The sequence below is a fragment of the Eptesicus fuscus genome, chromosome 9 (genome assembly GCF_027574615.1).
Source record: "Eptesicus fuscus isolate TK198812 chromosome 9, DD_ASM_mEF_20220401, whole genome shotgun sequence".
Taxonomy (NCBI): Eukaryota; Metazoa; Chordata; class Mammalia; order Chiroptera; family Vespertilionidae; genus Eptesicus; species Eptesicus fuscus.
The window spans coordinates 90,839,148-90,848,300 of record NC_072481.1 but is presented as its reverse complement, the minus strand read 5'-3'; positions in this window follow the sequence as shown (position 1 = coordinate 90,848,300).

Below are 9,153 nucleotides of genomic sequence, written 5' to 3'. Positions count from 1 at the left end.
GGGTACTACAAGATAGTCTAGGATAATCATGCATTTTCCACCCCAGGCCTAGAGTTAACCATTTCTCCAAGAAACCCTGGATCCTTTTATTGGATAACTAGAAGCCTGGTGCATGAAATTCATGCACAGGGGGTGGGGTGTCCCTCAGCCCAGCCTGCACCCTCTCCAATCTCGGACATCCCTCTCACAATCCAGGACTGCTGGCTCCAAACCACTCTGCCTGCCTGCCTGATCGCCCCCTAACCGCTCCCTTGCCAGCCTGATTGACACCTAACTGCTCCCCTGCCATCCTGATTGCCCCCAACTACTCTCCCCTGCAGGCCTGGTCACCTCCAACTGCCCTCCCCTGCCAGCCTGGTCGCCCCTAACTGCCTTCCCCTGCAGGCTTAGTTGCCCCCAACTGTCCTCCTCTGCTGGCCTGTTCACCCCCAACTGCCCTCCCCTTCCAGCCATCTTGTGGTGGCCATCTTGTGGCAGCCATCTTGTGATGACGTGGGGGCGGCCATCTTGTGACACTGTGGGGGCGGCCATCTTGTGATGATGTGAGGGCATCATGCGAGGGCACAAGGGCCACCTAGGTTTTTATTAGTATAGATGATATTTAGAAACCAAGATCTGGGTGCAAGGTATGCTCACTGCTACTGGAGTGTCACTGCTAGTAGGCCTTCTCAGTAGACAGAGTTTGGAAATGTATGTATGAGTACAAACTTAGGTATACTCTATCTATCTATCTATCTATCTATCTATCTATCTATCTATCTATCTATCTAGATAAGTATGTTAAAATAGACACAGGTTCATACTACAGAGTTCATTCTACTATTCTCCCTTTGTTTGCTTGTAACTTCTTTCTCAACAGTAAAAAACAGGGCTCTAATTATCTACAGTGTATTTGCTAACATGTAAAGTAGTTTCAGAATTGCTAACTCATGCCCTTGTGAGAAACAAAGGTACCAACTAGAGTACAGTGTCTGTGTACAGTTCTTTAGTCTTACAGTATCCTGTCATGACACTATTTTCCAAAGCTATGAAGGTCAGGAGCTTTCATCTGCACCCCCTTTCATATGGTCATATGTTTGTAATACAGTTACATTCACTAACTACTAACTGCATTCCATCTGAGTCCCCCCAACATCCTGGTTATTATTTTTTTAAAATATGTTTTTATTGATTTTTTACAGAGAGGAAGGGAGAGGGATAGACAGTTAGAAACATCGATGAGAGAGAAACATCGATCAGCTGCCTCCTGCACACCCCCTACTGGGGATGTGCCCGCAACCAAGGTACATGCCCTTGACTGGAATCGAACCCGGGACCCTTCAGTCCACAGGCCGATGCTCTATCCACTGAGCCAAACCAGTCAGAGCCTGGTTATTTTTTAAAAATTTGCATAGAGTGGAATTACTCCTTGTGGTTTTGACAACTGTATAGAGTTAGGTCTCCACCTCCATAATAACACATGGAACTGTTTCACACTCCAAATATTATTTCATGCTGCTGCTTTGTAATCACTTCCCTCCCTGACTTCATCCTTCGGTAACCACTGATCATTTTATATCCCTACTAGAGGCCCAGTGCATGAAATTCGTGCACGGGGAGGGGGTGTCCCCTCAGCACAGCCTGCACCCTCTCCAATCCAGGACCCCTCAGGAGATGTCTGACTGCTGGTTTAGGCCCGATCTGAGGAATCGGGCCTAAACTGGCAGTCGGACATCCCTCTCACAATCTGGGACCACTGGCTACTAACTGCTCACCTACCTGCCTGCCTGATCACCCCTTACTGCCCCCTCTTCTGGCTTGGTTGCCTTCAACTGCCCCCCCCCCCAGCCTGGTCACCCCCAATGCTCCCCCCCTGCCAGCCTGGTCGTCCCCAACTGCTCCCCCTGCTGGCCTGGTCACCCCATGCAACCTGCTGTTCAGTTGTTTGGTCGTCCCTCACTAACACCCCTGCTGGCCTGGTCACCCATTTTTTAAAATGACCCTGTATTCATAAGGCCAAGCCTTATTGCCTCTATTGTGCAAAGTAGGGTAAGTCCAAGATGGTATGATGCAACATTATCCTATCCATTAGAAATATGTCAGCTTATAAATCATATATATATTGATTTCAGAGAGGAAGGGGAGAGATAGAAACATCCATGATGAGAGAGGATCATTGATAGGATGCCTCCTGCAAGCCCCCCACCAAGAATCGAGCCCAGAAACTGGGCATGTGCCTTGACCAGGAATCAAACTGTGACCTCCTGGTTCAAATGTCAGTGCTCAACTACTGGTCTGTCTAAAACTATGTCAGCTTAAATAACTCAGTGGGTATTTAAAATAAATTATAAAATAAAGAAAACCTTTTTTTGAAAGGGGGTAAATATCACAGATCAGAATAAAAACTAGAATTTTCATAGTTTATAACAAACTAGAGGCCCGATGCACAAATTCATGCATGGGGGGGCGGGCAGCGATCAGGGGCAGTGTCGGCCAGGGCGAGGGGCCGCGGGTGGTTGGCTGGCTGGCTTCGCCCCCTGGTCAAGCTCCCAGTTGAACTCCTGGTTGAACTCCCAGTCAAGGGGACAATTTGCATATTAACCTTTTATTATATAGGACTAGAGGCCCAGTGCACAAAATTTGTGCACAGGGGGGCTGTCCTTCAGCCCGGCCTGCACCCTCTCCAATCTGGGACCCCCCAGGGGATGTCCAATTGCCAGTTTAGGCCCGATCCCTGTGTAATTCTACTCCTCGCAATCCGGAACTGCTGGCTCCTAACCACTCTGCCTGGCAGCTTTCTTGCCCCCAACTGCCCCCCCCCACCAGCCTTCTTGCCCCAACTGACCCACCCTCCCCGCTGGCCTGATCGCCACCAACTGCCCCCTGCCAGCCTGATCGCCCCTAATTGCCCCCCCTGTTGGCCTGCTAGCCCCCAACTGCCCCTTCTGCTGGCCTGATTGCCCCCAATCCCCCCCTTGCTGGCCTGCTTGCCCCCCTCTGCCCCCCCCCCCGCCGGCCTGATCATCCCCAACTGCCCTCCCCTCCTGGCCTGATTGCCCCTAACCACCTCTGCCTCGGCCCTGCCACCATGGCTTTGTCCAAAGGATGTCCGGAAGGTCACAGGACATCCAGAAGGTCTCCTGGTCTAATTAGAATATTACCCTTTTATTAGTAGAAATAGAGGCCTGGTGCATGGGTGGGCGCCAGCTGGTCTGCACTGAAGGGGGTTCCGGATCATGGTGAGGGTCCCCTTGGGGGGTGGGGCTGGCCTGGGCAAGGGGCCTGGGGTGGTTTGCAGGCCAGCCACACCCCCATCAGGGTGGGGGTCCCTGCTGGGGGGCGTGGCTGGCCTGGGCGAGGGGCTGAGGGCTGTTTTGAGGTGGTTTGCAGGCTGGCTAAGCCCCTGGCTTTGTCTGGAAGGATGTCTGGAAGGTCTCCAGAAGGTCTTCCAGTCTAATTAGCATATTACTCTTTTATTAGTATAGATTATATGCCCTATTCTATTCTTATGTAATATCCCTCAGTTCCTCAATAAATACTTTTAATTTTCATCTTAAAAATACCCAGCTGTATAGAAAAACACAAACTCAGAAAAATAGAATTATTGTTTTCAGTGTCTTCCAAGGAAAACCTTTCAAACAAAATGATTTGGGGCAGGGATGGTAGCAGATAGGAGTTATCATTGTGAAAGACAGAACTACTCTAGAACAACCCAGATTTTAATTAATAACAGGGGCTTAGTCAGATGAAGAGGAATACAGACATGAAAACCAAACTTCCATTATTATCACTGGAAGCATTTCTGAAAATTTCCATTTGGACACAAGTTTTTGTCTTCAGAAATACCAGACAAAAAACAAACCAATCAAAACACACAGCAATAGAGGAAGATGAATCCTGCTTGGGCAGACACTGAGAGGGGTTCAATGCCATAATCACATCTCCAGGAGCCCCATGGGATGAGGGCTGTCACCAGGACCACCCTGGTCCCACTCAGCAAGAAAAATCCTCGGTGACATTTAGCTTACTTCTCTCCTCCATCAAAACCAAAATGAAACTACTGAATAAGAATTCAGTAAAACCTAAGTCCCTTATTTAAAGTATGCAGAGCATCTAGCTGCAAATTCAACAATGGAAAACAAATCAATTTGCCACCTGGCAAAACCAGTACTATTTAATGTGAACATATTATATGCTTCACAGTCTCATCACCAAGGATATTATGTTTAACCAACTTTCCAATGCATAGGCAAACATGCATTTGTTTTAATTTTTTTAATTTTTAAAATATATTTTTATTGATTTCAGAGAGGAAGGAAGAAGGAGAAAGAGATAGAAACATCAATGATGAGGGAGAATCATTGATTGGCTGCCTCCTGCACACCCCACACTGGGGATCAAGCTTGCAACCTGGGTATGTGCCCTAACCTGGAATTTAACTGTGACCTCCTGGTTCATAGTTTGATGCTCAACCACTGAGCCATAGATTATAATTTTATGGTCCCCTTTTAAATACCCAGTCTTAGTACAATTATTTTACAACTCTTTGAAACAATTTCAATGACTATATTAAATCAAAAGAACACATATACTAGTATTTGCCCTGGCTGGTGTTGCTAAGTAGTTAGAGCATTGGCTTATGCACCAGAGGGTCTTGGGTTTAATTGCCTGTCAAGGGCACATACCTGGGTTGCAGGTCCCATCTTGGGTCAGGGTGTGTGTAGAAGGCAACCAATCAATGTGTCTCTGTCACACCTCTCTCTCTCTCTCTCTCTCTCTCCTCTCTCTCTCTTTCTCTCTCTCCCCTCCCTTCTACTCTCTCTAGAATCAATGGAAAAAATATCCTCACTCCTTGAGTGAGGATTTTTAAAAAAAGAAAGAACACAATTATTTTACCATATCCCCATTGGACATTTAGGTCACTTTCCATGTAAATTTATACTTATTTACATAATTATTTGATGAATATCTGTCTGGCCCTTGTGTTTGCAAACCCTGTTTGGTTTTGGTCCCAGTCTCACTCTGTAACAGTACCGAAACCATACCAGGTAGACTACAGCATCTGGTGAATGAATGAGGAACCTGTCCTTTAATTCTTGGCTCAAATCAGCCTCATCCACAGAATATTCCTGATTCATCTCAGCTCTTCTAAAATTTCCTCATAGTTCTATTTTTGTAACTCTCTTGCAGGGAAAAGAGAAAACAATGCTATTTGTTGAGCACTGTTATGTGCCAGGCAGTGTGTAGTTATATTTGAAAAGAAAGTCTATGCAAAAAAGGGTTGCACCTCAATCTAAAGTACATGCCCAAAACACCCACGATGAAATTTTCAATCAAGGGACCCCCCAGAATTCATCAGTGGCCTCCCCAAGAAGTCTGACGCTGGGAAAATCTCAGGTCCCACTCCAAATGACATCTGTGTCCCCTATGCCTGGGGACCGTCTGCAAGGACATAAGTCCACAGCAGCTTGGGGAATCTGCCTCTTCACTCTCTTAAGAATATCTTTTCATAAACCAAATTCTTAATTTGAATGCCATCCAGTTTATCAGTCTCTCCCAGTATCCATGCTGCTTTTGTGATCTGTATAAGAAATCTTGCCCTCCTCAAAATCTTACTCTAACTTTTGAAAGTTCCTTTTTTAACAGTCATTTTTAAAGCTACATTCTTTCTGGGATTGACTTTGTGGATGGTAGGTTTCAAGATCTTCTGGTTTACACATGGCTATCTAAATGATCTAGCATCGGGAGAAACCAAGATGGTGGCATAAGGTAAACACCTAATTGTTGCCTACCACAACAATTTTAAAACTACAACTGGAAAACAGAGTGGACATTGTCCAGAACCACCAGAAAGCTGGCTGAGTGGAAGTTCTACAACTAGAAAAAAAGAGAAAAGGACGCTGAGCCTCAGGAGCTGTGGAAGTGCGGAGATCCGTGAGTGCAGAAAGGGCGGGCAGCTGAATACGTGGCTGGCTTACTCGTGGCGCGCGGAGAGGGTAGGCAGCAAATGTGCAGCTAGCTTTCTCGTTCAGGAGGAAAACAAAGCCTCCCGATTGCACTGAAATCCAGCTCCGGTCAGGGAGAAACTGGACTGTCTGGCAGTGGGCGAAACTTGAGAGCAGCCTTCTCTCAGAGGTGCACAGCCATTGTTGCAGGACATGGAGAACAGGCCCCTCTTAGGGCGGGGCTGACGGGAAACCAAAGCTTGTCTGCACCACCCTGAGACTCCGCCCCATCCAAGCTGAGCACAGAAGCCCTCCCAGTGGAGACATTGCTGATCCTCACAGCCAATTGGCTTGGAGATCAACTCCCCCCAGTGATACCAACAACAAGCAAGGCTTAACTACAACAAGACTGCACATACAGCCCACAAAGGGGTGCACCAAGAAGGTCCACCTCAGGTAACTGGGGAGGCTGAGCTACTGGGCCCTGCTAGGACACCTAACACACAAAGCAACTCCATCAACTCAGGGAAGCAGCTAAAATGCGGAGACAAAGAGGCAGGCCACAATTGAAGGAAATGGAGGAAAGCAAAAGACTGGATATAGAGTTCAAAACCAAGGTTATAAGGTTTTTCAAGAATTTCCTAGAAAAGGCCGATAAATTAAATGAGACCCTCGAGGATATGAAAAGGGATCAACTAGAAATTAAGCATACACTGACTGAAATAAAAAATATTATACAGAGACCTAAAAGCAGACTAGAGGATAGCAAGAATCAAGTAAAAGATTTGGAATACCAAGAAGCAAAAAACACTCCTCCGGAAAAGCAAAAAGAATACAAAAAGTTGAAGATAGTGTAAGAAGCCTCTGGGACAACTTCAAGCATACAACCATCTGAATTATGGGGGTCCCAGAAGAAGAGAGAGCGCAAGATACTGAAAACCTATTTGAAGAAATAGTGACAGAAAACTTCCCCCACCTGGTGAAAGAAATAGACTTCCAAGTCCAGGAAGCACACAGAAGCCCAAACAAAAGGAATCCAAAGAGGACCACACCAAGACACATCATGATTAAAATGCCAAGAGCAAAAGACAGAGTGAGAATATTAAAAGCAGCAAGAGAAAAACAGTTAGTTACCTATAAGGGAGCACCCATACGATGTCAGCTGAAACTATGCAGGCCAGACGGGAATGGCAAGAAATATTCAAAGTGATGAATAGCAAGAAACTACAACCAAGACTACTCTACCCAGCAAAGCTATCATTCAGAATTGAAGGCCAGATAAAGTGCTTCACAAATAAGAAAAAGCTAAAGGAGTTCATCACCGCCAAACCAGAATTATATGAAATGCTGAAAGGTATTCTTTAAGAAGAGGAAGAAGAAGATAAAGATAAAATTTATGAACAACAAATACGTAACTATCAACAAGTGAATCTAAAAACCAAGGGAATAAAAAATCTGATGAACACTATTAACTGGTGAACATAATAGAATCAGGGGGATAGAAAGGGAGTGGACTGACAATTCTTGGGGGAAAAGGGGAGTGGGGGTGCGGGAAGAGACTGAACAAAAAGCATACACCTATGGAGGAGGACAGTGGGGGTGCGGGGTAAGGGCAGAGGGTGGGGTAGGAACCTGGTGGAGGGGATCTATGGGGGGAAAAAGAGGAACAATTGTAATAATCTCAACAATAAATATTTATTAAATTAAATTAAAAATAAATAAATGATCTAGCATCATTCATTTGTTTTAATGTATGTTTTATCACTAATCTACAGTACTTCCTTTGTCATAGATCACATGTCCACATATGTGTTGGCCATTTGGGGGGCTCTGATCTTTTCCATTTGGCCTGTTTTTTATTATTATTTTTAAAATATATCTTTTTTATTGATTTCAGAGAGAAGAAGGGAGAGGGGGAGGGAGAGAGAAACATCAATGATGAGAGAGAATCATGGATCGGCTGCCTCCTGCACACCCCCTGCTGGGGACTGAGCCCACAACCTGGGCATGGGCCCTGACCAGGAATCAAACCATGACCTCCTGGTTCATAGGTTGATGCTCAGCCACTGAGCCACACCAGATGAGCTGTTTTTATTCTTGTTTTAATATTACCACCTTAACTCCCATAGCATCATATTAATACTGTATCCATGGAGTAGTTTCTCTAATTTAGTTCTTCTTTAACAATGCCTTGGCTTTCCGTGGCCCTTTGCATCTCATATAAAATTTAGAATCAGATAATCAATTTCCATTTTTAAAACACTGCTTGGATTTTAATTAATTTAGTATTAGTTTCAATTAAATTTTATTTATTTTCACACTGGTCCTTTTATCTGTTTCTGAGTTTTTGTTTGTTTTAATATATTTTATTGATTTTTTTACAGAGAGGAAGAGAGAGGGACAGAGAGTTAGAAACATTGATGAGAGAGAAACATCGATCAGCTGCCTCTTGCACACCCCCCACTGGGGATGCGCCCTCAACCAAGGTACATGCCCTTGACCGGAATTGAACCTGGGACCCTTGAGTCCGCAGGCCGACGCTCTATCCACTGAGCCAAACCGGTTTCGGCAGTTTTTCTATTATAATTACAATGTTTTTTAAGTGATGAGAGGAGGGTGTCTAACTATCAGAAAGCAGGAGCAGTGTTTTATATAATTGTAAAAGTGTTAAACATGTCCTGAAAGAAGAAAGCCCTTTAAACGAAAGTTTATAACTGGTCATTTGTTAGCATAACTATCCTATCAACATTGGCAGGTCAATCTAGCATTTTATGGGAATCTCCAAATCCTAGGAGGGACAAATGGAGCTCTTGATTGTTTCCACAGAAACAAACTATGGCAGGGTTCTCAAACTCCCAGGGGTCCATGGATGTTCTCAATGAGTCCAGGTTAGTAAAAAATGTATTGGGGAGGTTTTCAAATGATCTTTAAATATTTTTCTCCCTGACTAGGTGGCTCATTTGGTTGGAGCATCATCCCATACACCAAAAGATTGTGGGTTTGATTCCCGGTCAGGACACATACCTATGTGTCAGGTTTGTGCCCCAGTTGGGGTGCACAAGGGAGACACTGGGAGGCACTAATCTATGTTTCTCTCGTACATCAATGTGCTTCCCCCTTCCTTCTGCTCTCTTTTTAAAGTCAATAAGAACATAAACTTGGTCCTACAACTTTCCAGCTGTTTTTTCATTACTCAGCAATGTTTTTTCCCTCTTTCTCTCTCCCTTCT